General features: G+C 36.9%; 1 protein-coding gene and 1 pseudogene across 8 annotated transcripts in view; both read left to right on the top strand.

Moving 5' to 3' along the window:
• Positions 1 to 23,698, top strand: part of PPFIA2 (PTPRF interacting protein alpha 2) — a 479,591-nt gene that overhangs the window by 125,772 nt on the left and 330,121 nt on the right. The gene's annotated exons all lie outside the window — the stretch shown is intronic.
• LOC122472260 lies at positions 5,972 to 23,165 on the top strand (annotated as a pseudogene).

Raw genomic sequence — 23,698 nt, 5'->3', positions numbered from 1 at the left:
ACTATGTAAAAGCACATTACAAAAGATGATTATAACAATACTAGCCGTATACTGTGAAGAAGGATAGTGTTATTTCAGTGAAAAAAATATGTTCACCACACTGGTGCATGGAATACATTATGTAAAGACACATGTATAAAAGATATTTCTAGGAGAATATAAGAGAAATATGTTTTAAAAGACCTATTATTTGTACATGTACTGGTTAATAGTAGTAGAAATGTGTACAGTAAAAATAGTATGTGTCCCTAAGAATGAACACAAATACACTCAATACATATTTGACTTGTCATAGTTAACATTACTAAAATTAAGAACTAACGTGTACTGAGTAGTTTTTCTGTGCTCAAGTCACTTAAATTTTTTTAATGTTTATTTATTTTTAATAGAGAGAGACTCAGCATGAGCAGGGGAGGGGCAGAGAGAGAGAGGGAGACACAGATCCAAAGCAGACACCAGGCTCTGAGTTGTCAGCACAGAGCCCTACCTGGGCTTGAACCCATGAACCATGAGATCATGACATGAACTGAAGTCAGACACCCAACCAACTGAGCCACCCAGTCACCCCAATGTGTCAAGTCTCTTAGGTATTATATGTCATGCCATGGAATCTTGTTACTAACTTGTACAGTAAGTGCTATGATTGCTTCAATTTCACGCATGAAGAAAGTTATTCGGAGATTGTAATTAGAACAGGTGAGAGCCAGAACTGGAAGTCATGTCCATTGGGAATGAAGACTTTGTTCTTGAACACATTTTTACACTGCTTAAATATTTTGGAGTCACTGTAAAACAAAATTAGGATGAAAGCATTTACAGAAACATAAACACTACTACATAGTAGGATTTGTGGTGATTATGTTGTAACTTGGTTGAGATGGTATCTTCTAAATTTAAGATTTAGCAATTCATAACTTTGATCTTCTGTATTCATCACCAGAAAAAATGTTGAGAACGAAAGATAAACTTAATTTCAAATTTTGCTTTTTGTCTATTTTTGTAAGCAATTTTATAATTCTGTACAATGTCGTCAGTTGTTTTCTTTCATTTAAATACCATCAGACCTTGCGATTAGGTGAGGTAGAGGTGTAGCCAAAGGAACTGGGCTTAGAATCATTTTCACAAGATCAGCTCTTCATTCAATAAGAACTTTATCATGAGGGGTGCCTGGGTGGCTCAGTCGGTTAAAGCGTTCGACTCTTGACTCTTGATTTTGGCTCACGTCATGATCTTGTGATTTGTGGGTTTGAGCCCCAAGTCTGGTTCTATGCTGACAATGTGGAGCATATTTGGGATTCTCTGTTTCCCTCTCTCTCTGCCCCTCCCTTGCTTGTGCTTTCTCTCTCTCTCTCTCTTTATCTCTCTCTCAAAAATAAATAAATAAACTTAAAAAAAACCTTTTTTACTGTATTGTGAATTTATCCAGACTCTTAACTCATCATTTTTTCACCAGACAACACTGACAAATTCAATAGTATAATCCAATTTTATATTCATTACAATAACTAGAAATGTGTTTTAGTGTAAACATTACTAATAGCATTGAAATCAATGTCTAATTGTATGGATCAAAATCAGGTTAAAAGAAAGTTCTATAGCCCTTCCATAGCAATGTTTATGTAAGAATGGGACAGAGACTAGCAGCAGGATTTTTTTTTTCTTTAATGAAAGCATTATATAGAAAAGACACAATTATATAGAAAATATTTATTTTTTAATATCATGGCATGTCTGAAATAGCTATAGTTTTAGCTACAGTAGGAACTGGCTTTGATCTCTAATAGCTAAGGTAGAAGTTTTAGTTTTTGAAGTTTTATGATTTTGCTTTGAGCTGTTGGAGGTAGTGATCTGGGAAAGAATGGAGGTAATGGATCAGAAAGTCATCAGGACTAGAACATCAGGCTTCCAAAAGCAATATGATGATGATACAATCCAAAGAATAATAATAATATGAAAGTATAATAATAAGAGATACTTGTACTTTCTTTGGATTTCCTAGCACCTGAATCTCTCCTATGCTTTGAGAATTCTTCACCATTTACTTCTTCCCCCACTGCATCTAATTTTATTTAGATAAAACTGAGACATGACATTGTGTAAGCTTAAGGTATATAACATAACAATTTGATATGTATGTATATATGTATACATGTGTATATACACGTGTATATATGCTGTGAAATGATTACCGCAGTAAGTTTAATCCATGCTCATTCCTTCACCTAGTTACCACATAGTTAACATTTTTTTCTTGTAATGAGAATTTTTAAGCTCTACTTTGTTAGCAACTTTCAAATCTGCAGTACGGTATTGTTAACTATAGTTGCTATGTACATTACATGCCCAGAATATACTTATCTTTAACTGGAAATTTGTCCCTTTTAACCACCTTCCACCTTCACCCATTCTCTTAGCCCTCAGCCCCCACCTCTGGCAACCACCAATCATTCTCTGTGTCCATAAGCTGGGTTTTTTGTTTTGTTTTGTTTTTTTAAGATTCCACCTATAAATAAGATCATACAGCATTCTTCTTCCTCTTTCTGGCTTTTTTCACTTAGCATAATGCCCTCAAGTTTCATCCAGGTTGTCAAAAAGGTAAGATTTCCTTCTTTTGACACCTGAATAATACTCCTTCCTATATATACCACATTTTTTAATCCATTCATCTGTAGATGGGCATCTAGGTTATTTTCATTTATTGACTCTTGTGAATCATGCCAAAATGAACATGAGGGTGGAGCTGTCTCTTCAGGATGGTGATATCACTTCTGCCAGATACCCAGAAGTGCAATTGCTGGGTCGTAGGGTAGTTCTGTTTTTAATTTTTTGAGCAACCGCCATACTGTTTTTTCAGAGTGGCTGCACCAGTTTACATTCAGTGCACAGAATGTTCCCTTTTCTCCACATCCTCACCAGCACTTGTTATCTCTTGTCTTTTTGATAATAGCCATCCTAATGGGACTCAATTGATTTCTCATTGTTTTCATTTGCACATCCCTGATGCTTAGTGATGTTGAGTATATTTTCGTGTGTCCATTGGCCTTTTGAATATTTTCTTTAGAAAAATGTCAGTTTGAGTCCTTTGCCCATTTTTACATTGGATTATTTCAGGTTTCTTTTTGCCATTGAGTTATAAGCGTTTCTTATATTTTTTGGATATTTACCCCTTATTAGATGTATGATTGGCATTTTTCCCATGGATTTTTCCCATTCCATATGGATTTTTCCCATTGCATAGTTTGCCTTTTCATTTTGTTAGCTGTTTCTTTTGCTGTGCAGAAGCTTTTTAATTTAATGTAGTTCCACTCATTTATTTTTGCTTTTGTTGCTTGTCTCACTGTGTGTGTCACAGGGAAGCAGAGCCTCTGTGCCCTATAGAAGCTACAAAAATACTGGCTTTATAGGCTGTCATGTGGTTAGGCATTAGCTGCATTCCCTGGGCCTGGCAAGTCTGATGTACCCAGCCATCATTGTAAATGAGCACTAGTGATCAAGGAGGCATCTGCATTGGGGAACGTATTTGTTTCTTACTGCGACTCTAACAAATTACCACAAAGTTAGTAAGTTAAAACAACACAAATGTATTATCTTTTCTAGAAGTCAGAGGTCTGAAATTGATCTTATTAAGCTAAAATGAAGGTGTCAGCCATGTTGTGTTCTTTCTGGCGGTTCTAAGAGCCTGTTTCCTTATCTTTTCCAGTTTCTAGAGTCTACTGCATTCCATGGGTCAAGGCCCCTTCCTCCATGGCCTTGCCAGTAGCATATCATGTTCAAATCACCTTCTCACCCTTGCCTTCTGCCTCCCTATTTTAAGGACCTTTGTGGTTACATTTGGGGCCACTGAATGATCCAGGATAATCTTTCCACCTCAAGATCCCTAAGTCGATTAGATCTTTAAAGCCTTTTTGAAATGTAAAGCAACACATTCACAGATTTCAGAGATGTGGATGTCTTTGAGGAGCCATAACTCTACCTGCTACAAAAATCCTTTCTGTGGATCCTTTCTGTGGATCAACGGAAGCAGCGATATTTATCTCCTAGGGGCTTCAGTGATCTAGGTCTTGGTGGGGACATCTGCAGCCCATTGGCATTTAGTGTTCTCTGACAGTAGTATGTTCATTTGATGGGTCTTGTGGTTTGGGGTGGTCCCAATTACTCCAGACCCTCTGTTTTTGTTTTTGTTTTTGTTTTTCCAAGCCAGGTACCTCAATTGCTTTTGGTGGTTCTATGAGCTACTGCATACTTTTTCTATACTTTCCTTCTCTGCTTAAGTTAATTAGATCTCTGTTTGAGAGAGAGACCATATAGTTAGTATGGGTGAGATAAGTAATATTTGAAGATGGAAAGTCCAGGCAAAACAACAACAGCAACAAGAACCCCCCCAAAACAGCAAACAAAAAACAATTAAGTTTCCAGCTTCTAGCTGTTATAAAGGCTAATCACTGATTTGTTGAATAAATGTAGTAGAGATTAAGCAGTTATTTTTAATCTTAAAGGAATTTCATCTAAAAATAAATGTTTTAGGGGTGCCCGGGTGGCTCAGTTGGTTGAACAGCTGATTTCAGGTCAGGTCATGATCTGGCAGTTGGTGAACTCGAACCCCGCATTGGGCTCTGTGCTGACAGCTCAGAGCCTGGGGCCTGCTTCAGATTCTGTCTGATTCCCTCTCTCTCTTCCCCTCCCCTGCTCACACTCTGTCTCTCTGTCTCTCTCAAAAATAACATTAAAAACATTTTTAAATATTTTAAATGACTCCTGGATTTTAACTTGCTGTATAGTTAAATCAAACTATCAATGCTCATTCAATGTAATGTACATTGCATTAAAGTAATCGATGCATTATAAAATCAGTCCATCAGTCTCTCTGTCTATGTATATATAGATAGGTATCTCCTGAGATCTATGTTACATGAACATTCACAAAGCTTGTATGATTTAGTTTGTGTCTGTTTCTCATTGTGGTGGTGACTACAGAGCTGGTTTTACCTTTCTTTTTGGCATTTATTCCTTCTGGAAGAGGTAGAAAGGTCAACTAATTCAGTTTACCCAGGGAAGCCTGCTTAGCATCTCTCTGCCTGTGGTCCTCTCCCTCCCTTTTATTGTTCTGCGCCACTCCTTGCTATTCCAACACTGAAAGCAACAGGGACTGTAAATATCATGTGTCACTGTGTCCTTTTGCTCTGAGAAGAACTCTCTCTGAAGTTTACAAATGTGATGACAAGGCAGCGTCTTTTTTAGAGGAATTAATAGATATTTTGACTTACATTCTAGAATTCAGCTAGAAAGACAAAACAAAACAAAACAAGAACATAACTCTTCCTTGCTAGTTAGTTCTTGCTAATGCGATGTAGGCCACAGCTAAAAGGGATGTTAAGATCACCTGGGTCAAACTTGTCATGTTACAAATGAGGAAGCTGTGGCTTAGAAAGCTTAAATAGCTAGCTCAAGATCAATACATTTTTAGCAGCTTCATTGTCTGATTGTATTATTTCTTAAGCTGTCTTTGAAAATGAAAGTGCTCAGTTTATTAAATATGTTAGGTAACCAAGAATAAATCCTTTTCTAATACTAGTACTTTTCTTATAATAATATTAGATTATATCCTAAAATTTCCCTTTCTCTTGAAAATTATGTTACAGATAGCTTTAGAACTTAATTTGATGAAATTAAATCATATTAGTTTTATGGATCAATAAGTGTCCACAGTTTAAAATTAATAACCATAACAAGACTCCATTTACTTATTTATTGTATTTCTTGAATAATTTTATTGCAGCCAGTTTTGAATTTTCAGAAATCAAGATTTGGGGCTCCTGGGTGGCTCGGTTGGTTAAACATCCAACTTCTGCTCAGGTCATGATCTTGCATTTTGTGGGTTCGAACCCCACATAAAATTCTGTGCTGACAGCTCAGAGCCTGGATCCTGCTTATGATTCTGTGTCTCCTTCTCTCTCTGCCTCTCCTCACTTGTGCTCTGTCTCTCTGTCTCTCTCTCTCTCAAAAATAAACATTAAAAATTTTTTTTAAAAGAAATCAAGATTTTACTTATAATTAACGTTGAAAAATATTCATGGATATTTCATCTTGAAACATTATAAAGTGAATTTTAAGATATAAACCCTCAAATCATTTCCTAGATAGAAAAAAAAAATAACCACACATGAAAAATTTTCATTTTGTTGTTTGTAGCATCACATATGGCCACAAGAGGGCAATCTGTGAAAATAATTGCAATTGCAAGGACCATAGCATTTAATAAGTGGATGTTAGGTACCTTTGATCGTGAATTTAGCATCATTGTCGGGATACATAAAAGGGTTCCATTGTAACTACATAGTATTTAATTTTAAATAAGACAAATTAAGCCCTACACTTTCCTATAGGTTGTAATGTTTATAGCTATGCAATAGATATATCCCATGTGTGACACTGGAATAAGATTACATTCTTGTAATGATACCTCAGAAAAGCAATTGTAGTAAACTGTCAATACTGTCCTAGGAGAGTGACAGTGATCAAAATAATTCTTATTTGTAAAGTTGTCGTGGATTTTGATGACTCTTGCTTAATCACTGATAAAGGTATTTCTTGCTTTGGTGCACATCACATAAGACATAAGGAAAAATAAAAGGATCCCTTATGGATTAAAAGCTTTTTTGATAGGTAGAAGTAGATCAATTATTAATTTTATCTACATCCCTATGACTCGAGTTAATGTAGCACAAGAATGATAACTCTTCACAGGACCAAAGAGGAAAAAGTGTTTAGAGGATAAAGAATGGTTTAGCATACTGAGCACTTCAAAAATCTCTGCCCACACTAACTTCCCACCCCAACAATCCCCAAAATAATACATGTCATCTAAAATGTACATTCACTTTTGTTCTTAGGAAAATAATGCAATGGAGTCTTCCAGTCAAATTTCTGGAAGCAGGTGTTCTTTATGATAGCATCACCTTCATTCCTGCCAAGAACATAATGTTCAGCGCACAATTCCAGTTTTATTAATTTCATTATTGTGTGCAGTACTCTGCCCATTCTACCAGACATACTGCAGGGTGACTCAAACAGCTCAGAAGAGAATTCTATTTATATCCAACATTGTGTTTATTTGTTACATCCCTTAATTTTTTTTAAGATTATATACTTTTCAAATTTAATAAAGATGCAATAATAACAAATTTGTTACAGAATTATATTTTTGGTGGTACCTCAGACTATGTACTATAGATTTAATTTGAGATTTTATAAATTAACTAACCTACTTAGTAGAAAACATTCCTTTTAAAATATGTAATGGAAAAAGCTTGAAAATAGCTTTTTTTTAAATGTTGACTTATTTTTGAGACAGAGCATGAGCAGGAAGGGGCACAGAGAGAGGGAGACACAGAATCTCAAGCAGACTGCAGTCTCTGAGCTGTTGGCCCAGAGCCTGATGCGGGGTTTGAACCCATGAACCACGAGATCATGACCTGAACCGAAGTCAGATGCTTAAACTGACTAAGCCACCCAGATGCCCTGAAAATAGCTTTTTTTTTTTTCTTTAAAAAAAATTTTTTTTTTCAACGTTTATTTTATTTTTGGGACAGAGAGAGACAAAGCATGAATGGGGGAGGGACAGAGAGAGAGGGAGACACAGAATCGGAAACAGGTTCCAGGCTCCGAGCCATCAGCCCAGAGCCTGACGCGGGGCTCGAACTCATGGACCGCGAGATCGTCACCTGGCTGAAGTCGGACGCTTAACCGACTGCGCCACCCAGGCGCCCCTTTTTTTAAATCTTACAGAGAATAATTCTTTTACGTTTCTTTAAAGTTCTTTTTGACCTAAGAAGCATCCTCTCACTACCTTTAAGGTTCCTGTATTAGGTATGGTATAAAATTTACACTTACTAAGTTGCTATAAATGGTAGCACCATGAGTTAATGATCAAACTTAGAAAAGGAGTAACTAAAACTAGTTTTACATGTTCTGCTGCAGGAACTGGGCATTTCCGTCAACTAAGTGAGGCTCTGGGATTGGGTTTTTTAATGAAACCTGATAACGATTGCTATTGAGTATGGTTTCTTTCTCTTTCTGTGACTTTTGCATCATATTTCGTTTTGTCACAGACACTGAAGCTATAGTGCAAAAAAAATTATGGGATGTAGAAATAGAAGAGAGGGAAAAATAAGGAAAGAACAATAATGCTTAGAAAATGCCCAAAGAATAATAGAAATAACATATAAATGAAATCAACAAATATTAAGGTGTCTATAATGTTAGTTATTTTCAAATAATATGTCCAGTTACAGTGTTCTCAAGAAATTTCTCAGGTATGTGTTATTGTAGCTAGTTTACAGCCTGAGAAACCATGATGTTAAAAGTTAAGTATCTTGCCCAGGGACACATAATAGCCATTATGCAAAGTAGCAGAGCCATGATTCAGCTGGTGCCATCGGAGACCAAATCCAGTTTGTGTGTGTGTTATTTTGTTATTGTTTGCTTGTTTTGCTCTTGTGAAAGTTCCTAAAGGAAATCACTAAACTACCAGAATACTAGAGATCACAAAATTTCTTGAATATTCATAATGCCTAATAGAAAGAAGAGTCAGAAGGAGAAAGGATGTAAAGAAAGGGAAAATAGAGTAAAAGCAAGAAAGAGGAATATTATTTGCCAGGATTGGAAATGAAGAATTTTGATATGGTATCTGAGAGACACCAAAACATAATACAGAGTAGAAGGCACTTTTCCACACATATGCTCTTACTCCCCTGCATTCTGCCCTAAACCCTGCTTTGCCCATGTGCTGTCAGCTCTTGTGGTCTGTGCGTAAGCTCTGACTCACCCAGGCACCACAGGGAATAAGGGGCTCGCTCTCAGATGTTAGAGCTATGTTACTCAACTTCAGCCAGATTTCTAAAGATTTTTCGGGCTTCATTTTAGGCTTCTTCCTTCCTTCCTTCCTTCCTTCCTTCCTTCCTTCCTTCCTTCCTTCCATCCTTCCATCCTTCCATCCTTCCATCCTTCCATCCTTCCTTCCCTCCTTCCTTCCTTCCCACACTGTATTGATGACACCAGTGCTGAGTTTTGACACACAGCTTCCAGATCTTTCCTTTCATATTGAGTTTTCCTGCCTTCTTGGAGTGTTATCCATAGAGAATTCAAATTTTAATAATGAATCTGAACACTGTATCTGAAGTCAAGCATGATTTTTCTCACTAAATTTCATGTTTTGGGATGTAAATGCAGACTTCTAATTCCCCATTCACAGCTTTTTTTCCCAGTGCTCAGGACATGTCCATGCAAATTGACTGTAGTATAGACAACCTTGACTTTTCAGAATTACGGAGACTGATAAGGTTAGGTCCCAACCATGACCTGGTTTAAAGTGTGTAAATGCACAAATTTAGCAGTTAGGCACCAATCTGAGCCCAATTTGTCTGTAGATTATAAAAAATTCTCATAAGCTGAACAGAAGCAATTCTGATATCCCAGAAGCCTCCTGTTCTTTATGTAGAGCACGATTATGTGTGTGTGTGTATGTGTGTGTGTGTGTGTATTCATGCAGACATATATTGTGTATATATAATATATATATTATACATACACACACATGTCTGTGTGATATGTGTATCATATCAATATATCATATATATATTGTGTCATGTCTGTGGTATTTTTCCTTAGAAAAATAAAATATGCAGTTTTATTTATTTTAGTGAGAGGAGTGAGATGTCCCATACTTCATAAATTTTTATTTAAACAACCATATTTTTTAGCTAAGGAGGTCCTCCTATGACTCAAGACAAACTTGGTGATGAACATGGACGAATTCTAGTAAATTCTAGTACCACTTCAGAGAATAAAACTGATTAATTTATTATAATCACAGCATTACTTCATAGCATCATTACCTCTATATTTTAACAAACTGCCTCAAATTCATTCTGTATGAAATTTGCCCAATTGTTAGCATTTTAACAGACTAAGTTATTCTGAAATGTTTTTTTATAGCATACTTAATTGCATTGTGGCCTAACCTCCTTCACTTTTGCATTGATATCATATTTAGCATATGAAAGGGTCTTTTTCATTTATACAACCTGTCACTTAGAATTTGTTACTTCCATTATTAAAATTCTGAGAAAGCCTGGGACTAGTAAAAGACTATGCCATTCATTGCCTTAATTCTGGTTGCTGTCTGGGGTAAAATGTGGAGAGGAAATTCCTTAAGGTATTTTGTCATCACCCTTATCATAGTTAGATATTATATATAACCCTGCGACCTGGGACAAGTGCTAAAGCAGTGTATAAATTATACGATTTGTCCTGGCTCTGAACCTAACAAATTAATAATTAAGAAACAGAATATATAATGAGCATGTATCTACTCTATATTTCTCTAGATTTGCCAGTTTGATTATGATTGTCATATGATTATCAACTACCCTAGGAAGACTGTGTTTTGATGTTTAGTGCTTATACATATGAAGATCCATTTTCCAAACCACCTGTCTCTTCTGTTGCACCTGTTCCTTCCTAGTCACCATTTCACAAGGAATGTTTTCCCTTGCCAAAGATCTATTATTGCAAACCAATTAGTATAAAATATGACAAGTGACTCACCATAAAGGTCTGGTGGCATAATGTTCTGATCACGAACATAGTGAACATTGTTTTTTGTGGTGTGTTTTCTTTTTATGCAACTATTTGACTAATGCCCAAATGTAACTGCCTTGTTTACAGGAGATAAAAGAGTACTAAGTAAAATTTGCCTTTTTTAACCCCAATGTCACAGTCTTACTTTCATCACATCTTAGGTGGAAAATGATGTGGTTAACACTTCTCTATTCAAAATAGACTCCAAACTCAAAAACATGATATCTTTAGCTAACACATAATAATTTCCATTTCCACAAAAGATTTCCTGGTGTCCTGATTTATCTAACTTAAATTTTAATTTTTTGATATCTTTGTATAAGTTCTGTTAATTGCCATGTATACTTGTGTCATGTCTGTGGTTCTTCAAAACCATAATTATTCCAATTATGAATTTTTCTAATTAACCATTCAGTAAATATTGTTTTAGTAACTTCTTAGCATAGAAGATAAAGTTATGAGTACGGTCTTTAATCTCATAAGACTTACAGAATCAATTTATAGATAAAGCAAGAAAAAAATACAGATTTTTCTGTCACATTTTATGATCTAACCATCAGTAACTTAGTACTAAAGGTTAATAAGCCATTTTCCATGGTCTTTAAGAGAACTGACAATGAATTGAAGGAAATGAATATACAAATTATTCTACTGTAAGAGATAAGGTTGTAAGCCTTCTAATAAAACTATAGACAGCAGGATCTGGGACTATCTGAGAAGGAGAAATTATACCACTGTTTGAATATAAGAATGGATAATTATTATATGAACATTTATATATTATATTGAATGAATAATTACAGCATAGTAATTCACACAAGGATTGGTTGCAACTATGATAAACGGAGTTATTTAGGATGCAAGATTTTCCTTTGTTCTATTTTATACACACACGCACAAATGCACACACACACACACACACATATAGAGGCTTTTTAAGAATTCAAAGTTAAATATTTATTTCTCTTTTGGGCGACCTGCAAACTGAATTTTAACCACCTATGGTTGGTTTTTTGTTTTTGTTTGTTTGTTTGTTTGTTTGTTTTGCTTCTATACTTTTGTTTTGATTTAACCTGCTTTGGCCTACTTCTTATCTGAGTAAAAAAATCTAATGCCACCTAACCATGTCTTAAGGCTTTCCTCTTTCCCTAATTACTTCTGATGATTATCAGCATAGGGACAATTAGAAAAATCAGTTCGTGTCTCCTGCAGTTTGTTTTAATTACCAAATGTTATGTTTCTATATTCACCAAAAATGGAGTGTATTGTCTATAATTTGGTAGTAAAAAGTGAATATACATTTTAGGGCCTCCTATCTATGCAAGTCTATAATTCTACTATTCAAAGTAGCTTCTTTAAAGTGAACCTTTTTGGGGTGCCTGGGTGGCTCAGTTGGTTAAGTGGCCAACTTCGGCACAGGTCATGATCTCGTGATCTGTGAGTTCGAACCCCGTGTCAGGCTCTGTGCTGATAGCTTGGAGCCTAGAGACTGCTTCTGTTTCTGTGTCTTCCTCTCTCTCTGCCCTTCCCCCATTCTCGCCCTGTCTCTCTCTGCCCTTCAAAAATGAATAAATGTTAAAAAAACATTAAAAAAAATAAAGTGAACCTTTTTACTGACTTCCAGGGAATGGTGTTGTCACTATATCTTGTGTATGTTTCTGGCATTCATTCTATCAACTAATATTCATTGAGTTGTGACTTTGTGAGGCACTCTTCTTTTTTTTTTTTTCAACGTTTATTTATTTTTGGGACAGAGAGAGACAGAGCATGAATGGGGGAGGGGCAGAGAGAGAGGGAGACACAGAATCGGAAACAGGCTCCAGGCTCTTGAGCCATCAGCTCAGAGTCCGACACGGGGCTCGAACTCCCCGACCGCGAGATCGTGACCTGGCTGAAGTCGGACGCTTAACCGACTGTGCCACCCAGGCGCCCCATGTGAGGCACTCTTCTAAGCAATGAGGTTATAACAATGACCAAAACAAAATTCCCTGCCGTTACATAATTTACATAATTCTAGTAGAAGGAAAAAATGAGTTAGTTTGTTTTTTGGTATCAAATTCGTATAAAGAAAAGGTCCAGATGCATATCTGAATCATTAGGACATTTGTTCTTCTTTTGAATGCCTGGTTTTAGAAACTGTACCCACATACCCATAGGATGCAATTGTGGATATACTGTATATGCAATCTGAAAACAGATTGTAGTGGGAGTCTTACATTGCAAATGTTAGTTACTCTGACATCTTTGCAGATCACTTAACTGCTCACATTTGTAAACATTGTTGGCCTTAGACAGAAAATTAATGTTCCAATTCTGTATAGTAGATGGATGAAGTTAATGGCATATCATTTTAGGTCATTAAAATTGCCTAAGATACTCATTATTTTAATGAGCATTTATAAATACCAGTTTATATTTCTCATGACACTTATTCCTTTTCATCTACTCATTTAAATTAATGCTATACATTTTGAGCATCTCTGTTTTCACTGTTTTGAATATCTCCTGAATATCTCACATCTCTAAATAAGCTGGAGTTTTCCTCTTGAGGGACCCCACAAGATTGCTTTCCTATTCACACTTCCACTTAGTGCTGGCAGAAAGGCTTATCTCTCATTTGATTAAAATAGATTAATATTGCAACTGTGAGTTCATTATCATGCCTCCTCTTTATTGCAACTTCTGTCTTGGTGGCTGTGGAAGAGCATAGTCACTATGTTGTTTCTCTTTTCTTTTTTTTTTAACTTTTTTTTTAAGTTTATTTACTTTGGGGGTGAGGGAGGGACAAAGACATGGAGAGAGAGAATCCCAGGCAGGTTCTGCCCTCCCAGATTAGAGCCCTATGGTGGGAGGGGGTGGGCATGGAGGGGAGGGGTGTGCTCAGTCTCAGGAACCATGAACTGAGTTGAAATCAAGAGTCAGACGCTTAACCAAATGAGCCACCCAGGCACCCCTGTTTTAAACTTTTAAATGCATCTTTTTATTCCCTTATTTTAGATTTAATGTGTTCCTGAAATGGATAAACCTCACTAAATGTGTGTATTCTTATTTACATCAAGTTTAATTTTCTTCTGTATTAACTTTCTCCCTTTCTTTAAATTACAATTTATTTAAAATGATTGATAGATAGCCCTGGTTATCCCCTTTTTGCTATCAGTAGTTTTAGAGATTTTGCACATCATAATCTAGGGAGGAAAAACAATACATTGACAACCTGGACATATTTTATGGAGGTCCTTTTCCCCCAAACCTTTCCTGACTGCTGCAAATGCCAATTATTTTCCCCTCTGAACTGATTAAGGTTTTTTTTTTTCTTTTACATTTATGCTTGTGTTTTTAAGCCATGTTTACCAAGGCCCTAGGACTATGTCAGGATGCCTCAATGAGGATAGCTTCAGCAGGACTGTGAACAAGCAGAACTCTGATTCTGACTCAAACAAAGAAATTCCACTTTTATATGGCTTACATCTTGGGCTCCCACATATAATTTCACTTAAAATACATTCTGTTTATGGTCACCAGAGCAGAGGTGGAAAGTGGGATGGGTGAAATAGGTGATCGGGAGATTAAAGAGTACACTTATTTTGATGAGCACTGAATAATGTATAGAATTGAATGTATAGAATGAATTACTATATTTGACACCTGAAACTAATATGACACTATGTTAATTATACTGGGATTAAAAGTAAACACTTTATAAAATAAATAAAATATATTCTATTTAGAAAAAAAGAAAATTATCAATTACTGGATTATATCAACATTTTACTCGAAGAATCTATACTATGCCTCTTACTGCTGACATCTAGCACTCCCAGATTATTTCAGGTACTGGCGTTGAGCTCTGTGTCAAATTTAGGCACAAGTTGTTCATTATTATATTCCCCTCCTGACCCTCCATTAGAGTCAGAATGGGAATATAGTCATGTGACTGAACATCAACATCATAAACATCATCTAGTTGACCAGGAAAATGCCACTTCCTTTTTGAGTCTACCTGGTTTGCTATCCAAGTTACTGGCTTGGCCAAAGAGGCTGCCTTCTCTGAGTAGAAGCCTTTTGCTTCAGGTAGGAGACTAAGAGTGGGATGCTCCACTGGTGAAACACCATCCGCATCCTAGTGTATTGCTTACTGGCCCCTCCTTTTAGCTTCTTTTGCTGGCCCTTCTTCATTTTGCTGGACTCTTTTAATATTGGGGCACTGGAGGGTTTAGTAGTTAGACTTCTCTTTTTTTCCAGTATTTACTCCCCTAAGTCTATACACTGAAGACTTCCAAATTTATTGTTCTTGCTAAGACTCTCCACTGAAACCCAAGCTCATGTGTCCAACCACCTAGTTAAAATCTCCATGTGAATGTCTAATAGATGTCCATGTTGAAAATCGAGTTGTGGATCTTCCTTCCAAACTTGATCCAACCATAGTCTTCATGTAGGTAGAATTCTTGGAGTTATGCTGGTTTCTTATTTCTCTTATTTCCAAATCTACCTTCAAAATATTTTTAAAGTCCAGCTAGGTCTCAGTCGCCTTTACCACTTCCACCTTTGTATGAGCCACCATTAGCTTTCACCTAAATAGCGCCCTAGTTCATTTCCCTTGTACCGCTCTAACCTCCCCTCCCCAAGCCTCATTCTTTTTTGTTTTTAAATTTTTATGTATTTTTAAAATTCCAATATAGTTACGTTTCAGTTTTACAATATAGTGATTCAACACTTGTGTACATTACTCAGTTATTACCACTTAATCCTCTTGATCTATTTAACCCATGTACACACCCACTGACCCTCTGGCAACCACCAGTTCTTTATATTTAAGCATTTGTTGTTGTTGTTGTTGGTGGTGGTGGTGGTGGTGGTGGTTGTGGTGGTCTCTTTCTTTTCCTTTGTTTGTTTCTTAAATTCCACATATGAGTGAAATCATATGGTATTTATCTTTCTCTGACTGACTTACTTCATGTAGTACTACACTCTATATCCACTCATGTTGTTGCAGGTGGCAAGATTTCATTCTTTTTTATTGTTGAGTAATACTCCATTGTGTGTGTGTGTGTGTGTGTGTGTGTGTGTATACATATATATATACACATACAAACATATATCACATTTTCTTTATCCATTCATCTATCAGTGGACACTGGGTTGCTTCAATATCTTGGCTACTGTAAATAATGAAAAGGTTCTCTACATCACTTCCCATCAGAAAAATGCAAATCAAAACCACAGTGAGTTGTCATCTCACACCTGTCAGAATGGCTAGAAAAACATCCACAAGAAACAACAAGTGTTGGTAAAGCTGCAGAGATGAAGGAACCCTTATGCACTATAGGTGAGAAGGCAAACTGGTACAGCAATTGTGTAAAACAGTGTGGAACTTCCTCAAAAAATTTAAAAATAGAATTACCCTATGATCTAGTAATCCCACTACTGAGTATTGTCTATACTTTATTCTTAACCCAGAAGCCAGAATGATTCTTTTAAAACGTTGGTCAACCATTTAATCATGTCTCTCCTCCCCTCAAGGCCTTCCATAGCCTTCCACCCTGCCTCCTGTCTTACTCAGAATAAAAGCCAATGCCCAGTTAATGCCCTATAACATCCACCATAATATGGCTTCTTGTTCTCATTGTGATTTCATCATCTAAAGCTCCCTTGCTCATGTACCCAGCTTGGGACACCACCCTCCCTTTTCTTTATTCACACCCTGAGCATGCTACCACCTTAGCACCTTTGTATTTCTTCTTTGCTTTACCTAATACCCTTTTCCTTTGGATACCTCCATGGCTCATTCTTCACCTCAAGTCTGTTTCTGTTCAAATGTTACTTTTTCCTGGGGGCCTTTTCTAATTACCTTTTAAAAAATTCAGTTCTCCTATTTACTCCACTGGGAGATAAGCTCCATGAGGAAAGGACTGTTTTTTCTGTTTTGTCCACAGTAGCATCCTCAACAGTTCAAACAGCTTTATAGAAAGTATGTATACACACACACGCACACACATACACACACACACACTGATTTCCTAAAGCACATATATATATATATGTATATACATATATACACAAATAAAGTATATACACATATATGTATGCACACACATGTATTTGTATATATATACACACATACACACAAATATATATTTTTAAATAAATAAATGACATTTCTTTAAGTTCTTTCCTTTAATATTGAAATATGTAAATAATATACTTTATCATGGGTGTGATAGATGTTAAGGTGCCCTTACATTTTGTTAAGACATTTCCTTTAATATCTAAATAATATATTTATCTTATCATGGGTATGATAAATGCTAAAGTGCCCTTAACATTTCTGTAGATGTAAAGGGGGATTTTAAATTTGCCTGCTATTTGCATCAAACTTGTTGCTTCTGATTTATGCTGCAGGCTCAATTCCAATGACCTTAGATACTCTTAGATACTACCAGAATCTGTCCTCTCCTTGAACCTACTTGACTCATGCATGGAGGCATTTCCATTACCTTCTTTCCCTAAATTGTAACAAATACAGCTTTTTATGGATAATTTTAAGATAATGAAGGTATTACATCACCGAACGGAAAATAATTTAAAATCAGTAGAAGACATAATAGTTCATAAAGTTTATTGGTCATTCTCTGCCTCAGATTATGTCTTACTGGCTGTCTCTCACATGAAAGTTTGGATATTTATATCTTTATATCATTCTAGGTTTTAGTTATAGTCTAGGTATAAAAGTATAAATGTTGGTACATTTTAACTTATAGATTATAAAAACTACTCAGTAGATCTGGTACTGCATCATTTTGGACCCAGAGGACAAATTTGAACCATATAAACCTTTATGTTTCACTAACCCTTAATCTAAGTGTCATTGTCATCAGGACCAAAGCTCCTAAGAATAGAAGGAACATTTACCAATTCAGGTGCTCCTGGTCCTTCACCAGGGAGAAACAGTTAGCTTTACTCTGAATCCAGGGAGGAGACGCATACAAAAATATCAAGCTTCTGTGACCATTGCTGAATGGTAATTTAACTCAAAAAGATTAGCAGTGTGATTATATTCACAATTTTTGGATTTTAATTTTTATAATATATGTGTAGGGGTTTTTATTAAAGATTACTTTAAAAATAATTATCTCCATTTAAGCAATTTTATTATTATTTATTTTTAAATTCTAATATAAATAACTTACAGTGTTATATTAGTTTCAGGTGCACAATATAGTGAATTGCTGTATCCCCAGTGCTTAGTACAAAGCTGAGAACATTATAGGCACTCAGTTTTTAATTGTTGAATTGATGAATCAGTGGTCCAATTTAAAGGAGTTTGTCAGGAAATTTTTTCAATAGAAGTGCCATGGACATCAGAAGCAGAACTTTAAAATATGAAAACTTCCCAGTTATTGAGAAATAATAGATTATTGACTAAATTTTAGTCTTCTTGGCCCTACCTCTTATATTTAATAATGATTAGTTGAAGCTAATTATTACCTATGTTCATTTATTCAATGAATATTTATTAACTTTATGCCAAACATTATGGGAATGAATGCAACAGTTAATAAAACAAAAAATACATTCCTTTATAAAATGAATAAATGTCATTTTTCACATATAGTGCAATGGAGAAAATAAAGCTGACTAAGTGAATAAAGTGTTGCAGGGAAAGAGTGGGGACATACTTTTTAGACCGTCTTCAGATAAGAACTTACAGAAGTGCTGACATTTAGGCATACCCTTAAGTAACTGATGGACGGAACCATCTGACTATTGGGTGGGCTGGGGAGAGAGCCAGGCAAAAGGAGCCGCAGTTGCAAATACCAAGGAGGCAACATCAATATGGAATTTGAAATCACAGGTCACTAATCCCTCTTCCCTTGTTCTAGTGCCTGTTTCTCTTCACTCTTCTCCTTCTTTCCATTACACTTATCCCCTCTGACATACAATTTAATTTACTTATGTATTGCTGGTTTCTGCACTTCTTCCCACTGCAGTGAGAGCTCTACAAAGAAGGGTGTCTGTCTATTGTGTTTACCAATATATGCTAAATGCCTAGAATAGAATCCACCTCATAGCTGGTACTCAGTAGATCTTCATTGTATCAATTGACATTATATTTTGGGAACTGCAAGGAGATCATTTGGCAGTGGACAGTATATAGGGGTGTGGTGGCATGAACTGAGGACAGAATTGTATTTAGGGGCTTTGTATTTTCTTCAAAATATGACAGGGAGCTTCTGGAAGGTTGAGAGTAAGAATGCAATGGCCTGATTCACATATATAACAGATCTTACAGGCTGCTGTGTGGAGAACAATCCACATTCTCCAACAGCCCCCAGTTGAGTGTACAAGTACACCAACATGCTAATAACTCACCTTTTGGAGACTTTAGTAAGGGCCACAATTGAAGTGTGGACTAATTGTGTGACAGTAAAAAGTTTCTGGACTGATAAGACTTCATAGATGAGGGGGCACTGAAACTAGATCTTGAAATGAGTAAAAAGAAAATTCCAGGCAACCAAAAACAGTTGGGCAAGGGATAAACGAAACACAATTGTTGTTGGGTTGAATAAAGAAATTTGGAAAGTCGTTTTGGATTCTGAGTGCTGAGAGGGTAACAATGACAGTAAGTTTTTTAAAATACATTATCTCTGTTTTTACAATGAGTTGAAACCTATTTTAATCCCCACTTCAAAGAAACCTGATGCACAGGGAAGCTAAGTCAAAGCTTTATTAATCAAGAAAGAAGCATGGAGATTTGAACTTGGATCTGTTTGGTGCTAGATCCCATGTACTGAGTTGGTGATTTAATAATAATACAATCAAAGTTCGAAGAATTATCCAATTCCTTGCATCTAATAAGTTCAATCACATTAATATTTATTTTGTATGACTGGGGATGCTAGAGTGTGTAATGCTGTCCAAGGCATCGTAATCATGTTACTGATTATGGCCCTTTTGATATTAAAGCAATGCATTTATAATAAGAATTTCTGTCTTTGTTATGAAATGTTAATATTTATGTTCCTTTCATTTATTTATGTGTGGTGAATGTCAAGTACAAGGCAGATAAATTGAAGAAATTAATGTATGCCCATAATTTATCATGATATAATAAACTCTTGATTCTGTATCTGCATGGCCTTCTAATCAACAAGCTGAAAAATTGTGACTTGACCATAGTCATTTAGATGTCTACATTTCCAACCAGGAGGTTGTGATCCAGGACATAATAATAACTTATAATAATTCGCTAATACTCACATTCATTTAAAATGAAGTTTTGCTGAGGTCATCCTCTACATGGTGTTTTAACTTTTCATTCCTTACTTAGTTATTGGGCAGAAGAAATTACTGATAACACAAAATTGGTCACATGACCTGGGCTTAGAAGAGAGAGGAAACATTAAAAATGGAATTACAAAAGTTTTTTTTAATGTTTTACTTATTTTTGAGAGAGATGGAGAGACAGAGTATGAGCAGGGGAGGGGCAGAGAGAGAAAGAGAGAGAGACAGAATCCGAAGCAGGCTCCAGGCTCTGAGCTGTCAGCACAGAGCCCAAAGCAGGGCTCAAACCCACAAACTGTGAGATCGTGTCCTGAGCCAAAGTCATACGCTTACCCGACTGAGACACCGAGGTGCCCCCAAAATGGAATTTAGTGGAGAAAAGACTTCTCCAAGAAGAAGACTTCTCAAAGAAGAAATATTAGCCAGTGGCTCTTGAGGATAAACACACACCAGATCAGTGTTTCTCGATCTTGCTCACATTGTAGCATAAAGAGGAAATCATAAAGTTTTCCATTATACTAATGTAGACAGAGGAGGGTGCTCATGCCTAGTATTGAGTACCTCAGGAGCTCTGGAAGTCCCAGGATTTGACAAATCACTCTGAAGCTGAGAGACTGGTGTTTCAGTACACCTGTAATCTGTTTGCAACACACCGGCTGGGATGCTCTGTCCTAGTTAGCTCAGAATGATTCATGGTATCACCAAGAAAAGCAGGACATTTTTATCTTGCTTATGTTCGGTTTGACTATAAAAAAAGAATTCCACTACATCAGCTATCCCTTAATCCTGTTTGCACATTGAAAAAAAAAATCTGGGGGGATTTAGAAAAACACCATTTTGACATCCTTAAACTAATTACATAAAAAATCACTAGCGTTGAGGCCTAACCATTGGTATTTTTTAAAGCACCATAGAGGATGCTAATGTGCAGAACATTCTACTCCACTAGATGATCACTAGTGTGTTCTATATCTCTAACCATCTAGGATTTTAAGTGATGTTAGGATTTAGTCTATAGCAACCTAAGTTTGGAGAAGCCATTGAATATGTGGATGCTTTGCAGGGACAATTAAGGAAAACTCACAAAAGAGACTGTCTTTCAGAAAAAGTGCAAACCATTGCTAATGATGCCTAAGAAGATCCCCAGAGTTAAAATTGCCTGGAAGCTTCCCTTTCTCCTTGTGACAAGATTCAGGTGGAAGTATCAGTCTCAGACTTTGAGATGAGAGAAGAAGAGATAAGGATAGGGGCAAATAGATGTGAGATTGTAAGAAAAGGAATTTTAGTATAAAACAATCAACCCTTAATCTGCCCCAAATGAGTGAGCAAGCAGCAAAGAGAGGCCTTAGCAGACTGGAGAAATGTTTATTATTGACCTGCTATGAAAGGAATGTAAGGTATGAAGGGCCAGGCAGTACAGAGAGCACTGCTGAGGTTGAGGATTATGAATTTGTCAGTGTTTTGATTATCTGAGGTGCTCCAACAACACACATCAACTCACGTTGTAGCAGAGAAGCTGGACGAGTGGATTAATACAACTGTTTACTGAATGGGTCAAACAGAAGTATATTAAGAAAATAGAGTGAGGGTTTTGGCAAGAGAATGAAAGATATGATGGACCATGGATTCTTGGTTGGGTATAGAGAGAGTGAAAATGGGAATTAGCAGATAGATTGGGACAGAACTTGGTCAAATGGTATTTATTTTCATGATGTCCAAGAAAAAATGTAGTGAAAATAAGAGAACACGAGAATGGAAGCAAGGGGAGTCACATTCTGGGGAGTACATTCCCCTCCACTCTAGGTGGCTGGACTCCCATTAGAGTAATTCTTCTGGCCCCATTAGAGTAACTTGTATGCCCCCAGGAAGAAATGGCTTCCTTAATAGATGAGTTTGATAGAATGAACTGGGCATGTGTGACTCATCCCTTTCCTCCCTTCTGTTCTCAGTCTGTGGAACTGCCTCCTCCAAAGAGCATGCATTCTAAACTGCTTTCTGCCATGCTATAAAAACTCTAGCTTCTAGCAACCCACCCATTCACAGCCAAAGCTTTTAATTGAAGAAGTTAAAATCAACTGATTTGCTTGCATGTCTAAGCTTGTTCTTTAATATAGGTATATTTTATTATTCTCTCTCTTTTACATGACAGCTTCACATGACAGTTTCATACCATTTCCTCACTTCTTCAAACATTCACTACTCCCTCCCCTAAGCTGACTCTCAGCTGATATCTCAGCTTCCTAAGTTCCTGAGCAGTTACACAAACCCCCACCACTATAGTTACCAGCAAGGGAAACCACATGCTCTGCCTTCCCACTTGTTATGAAAGATGGTGTTGTCTTCTCTCTAAAGCCAGTGTCTTCTCTCATATGTTCTACCTCCTTTCACCTACTGAAGGACATTTCTCCAGAAATTCACCTTCTTCACCTATGATGAGCCTACATCACAATCTTTCACCTTCTGCTAGACCGTCTCCCTCAGCACAGCTTGTTCGTATTTCTTTCCCTCCTTTCCTTGTCAGCTACTGTCTCATTTCTTTGGTTCCTTGTACAGCAGTGTGCTTTAAAAGTATTGTATAAACACATGGTTTCTATTCCTCTCCTCCCATTTCATTTTAAATTTACATCGATGAGGCTTTTTGCATGTTGTGCATGCCCCTTCCTTTCCGACTCTGGACCAGGACATAGCAGGTGCCGAGATGTTGATGCCCAGGAAGAACCATACTGCCATTTATGAACTCCCTTTCAAGGAGGGAGTGATGGTGGCTAAGAAGGATGTCCACATGCCTAAACACCTTGAGCTGGCAGACAAGAATGTGCCCAGTCTTCACGTCATGAAAGTCCTGCAGTCTCTCGAATCATGAGGCTGTGTAAAGGAACAGTTTGCCTGGAAACATTTCTATTGTTAGCTCACCAACAAGGGTATCCAGTATCTCTGTGATTACTTTTACCTGCCCCCTGAGATTGTGTCTACCACTCTGTGCTGCAGAAGTCCTGAGATTGGCAGGCCACAGCCCAGAGTTCTGGAGAGTGACCTGCAAGACTCACACAAAGGGAAGCTGATAGACACCTATAGACCAAGCGCTGTGTCCCCTGGTGCCGACAAGAAAGCTGAGTCCGGGACTGTCTCAGTAACTGCATTCCAGTTTAGAAGTAGATTTGGTCATAGACGTGGTCAGCCACCTCACTAAAGTTGGAGGAGGTTGTTTTGTGTTGAATAAATCTGTAGTCAGAAAAAAAAAAAAAGGCTTTTCTCCCAACCATCTGCTGAATCCAGTGGCCAGTGCTCAGTCCTTGTTTTAATTGATCTTTCAGCACCATTTGATACAGATGATCACTCTTGCCTACCTGCTTCAGTGCTCACCCCTGGACTTCCAGGACACATCCCTCTCTTAGTCACCACCACCCCCCCCCCCGCCCCCACCTCACTCCGCTGATTTGTTCCTACTCATTCTCCTTCGCTGGTCTCCCAGGACTCTTTATTTTTGGAGTATACTAGGGCTTGGGTTTGGACCACTTCTCTTGTCTATTTACATTCACTTCCTGATGACTTCATTCCAGTTTTTTGGTTTTCAGTCTGTATGCTAATGTGGTCTACTGATTTGTATATTCAACTGCCAATGTGACATCTCTATTTAGATGACTAATAGAATCTCAAACTCAACATGGACCAAATTGAACAATTGGATTTTTCTCAAACCTGCTTCTTTCACAGCCTTCATCTCATTGGTAGCAATTTCCTCCTTTCACTGCTCAGGCCAAAAACCTTGTAGTTGTTC

Source organism: Prionailurus bengalensis, chromosome B4 (assembly GCF_016509475.1).
Source record: "Prionailurus bengalensis isolate Pbe53 chromosome B4, Fcat_Pben_1.1_paternal_pri, whole genome shotgun sequence".
In the NCBI taxonomy this organism is placed as follows: domain Eukaryota; kingdom Metazoa; phylum Chordata; class Mammalia; order Carnivora; family Felidae; genus Prionailurus; species Prionailurus bengalensis.
Note: the sequence above shows the minus strand (reverse complement) of the source record. Positions and strands in the feature narration are given on the sequence as shown.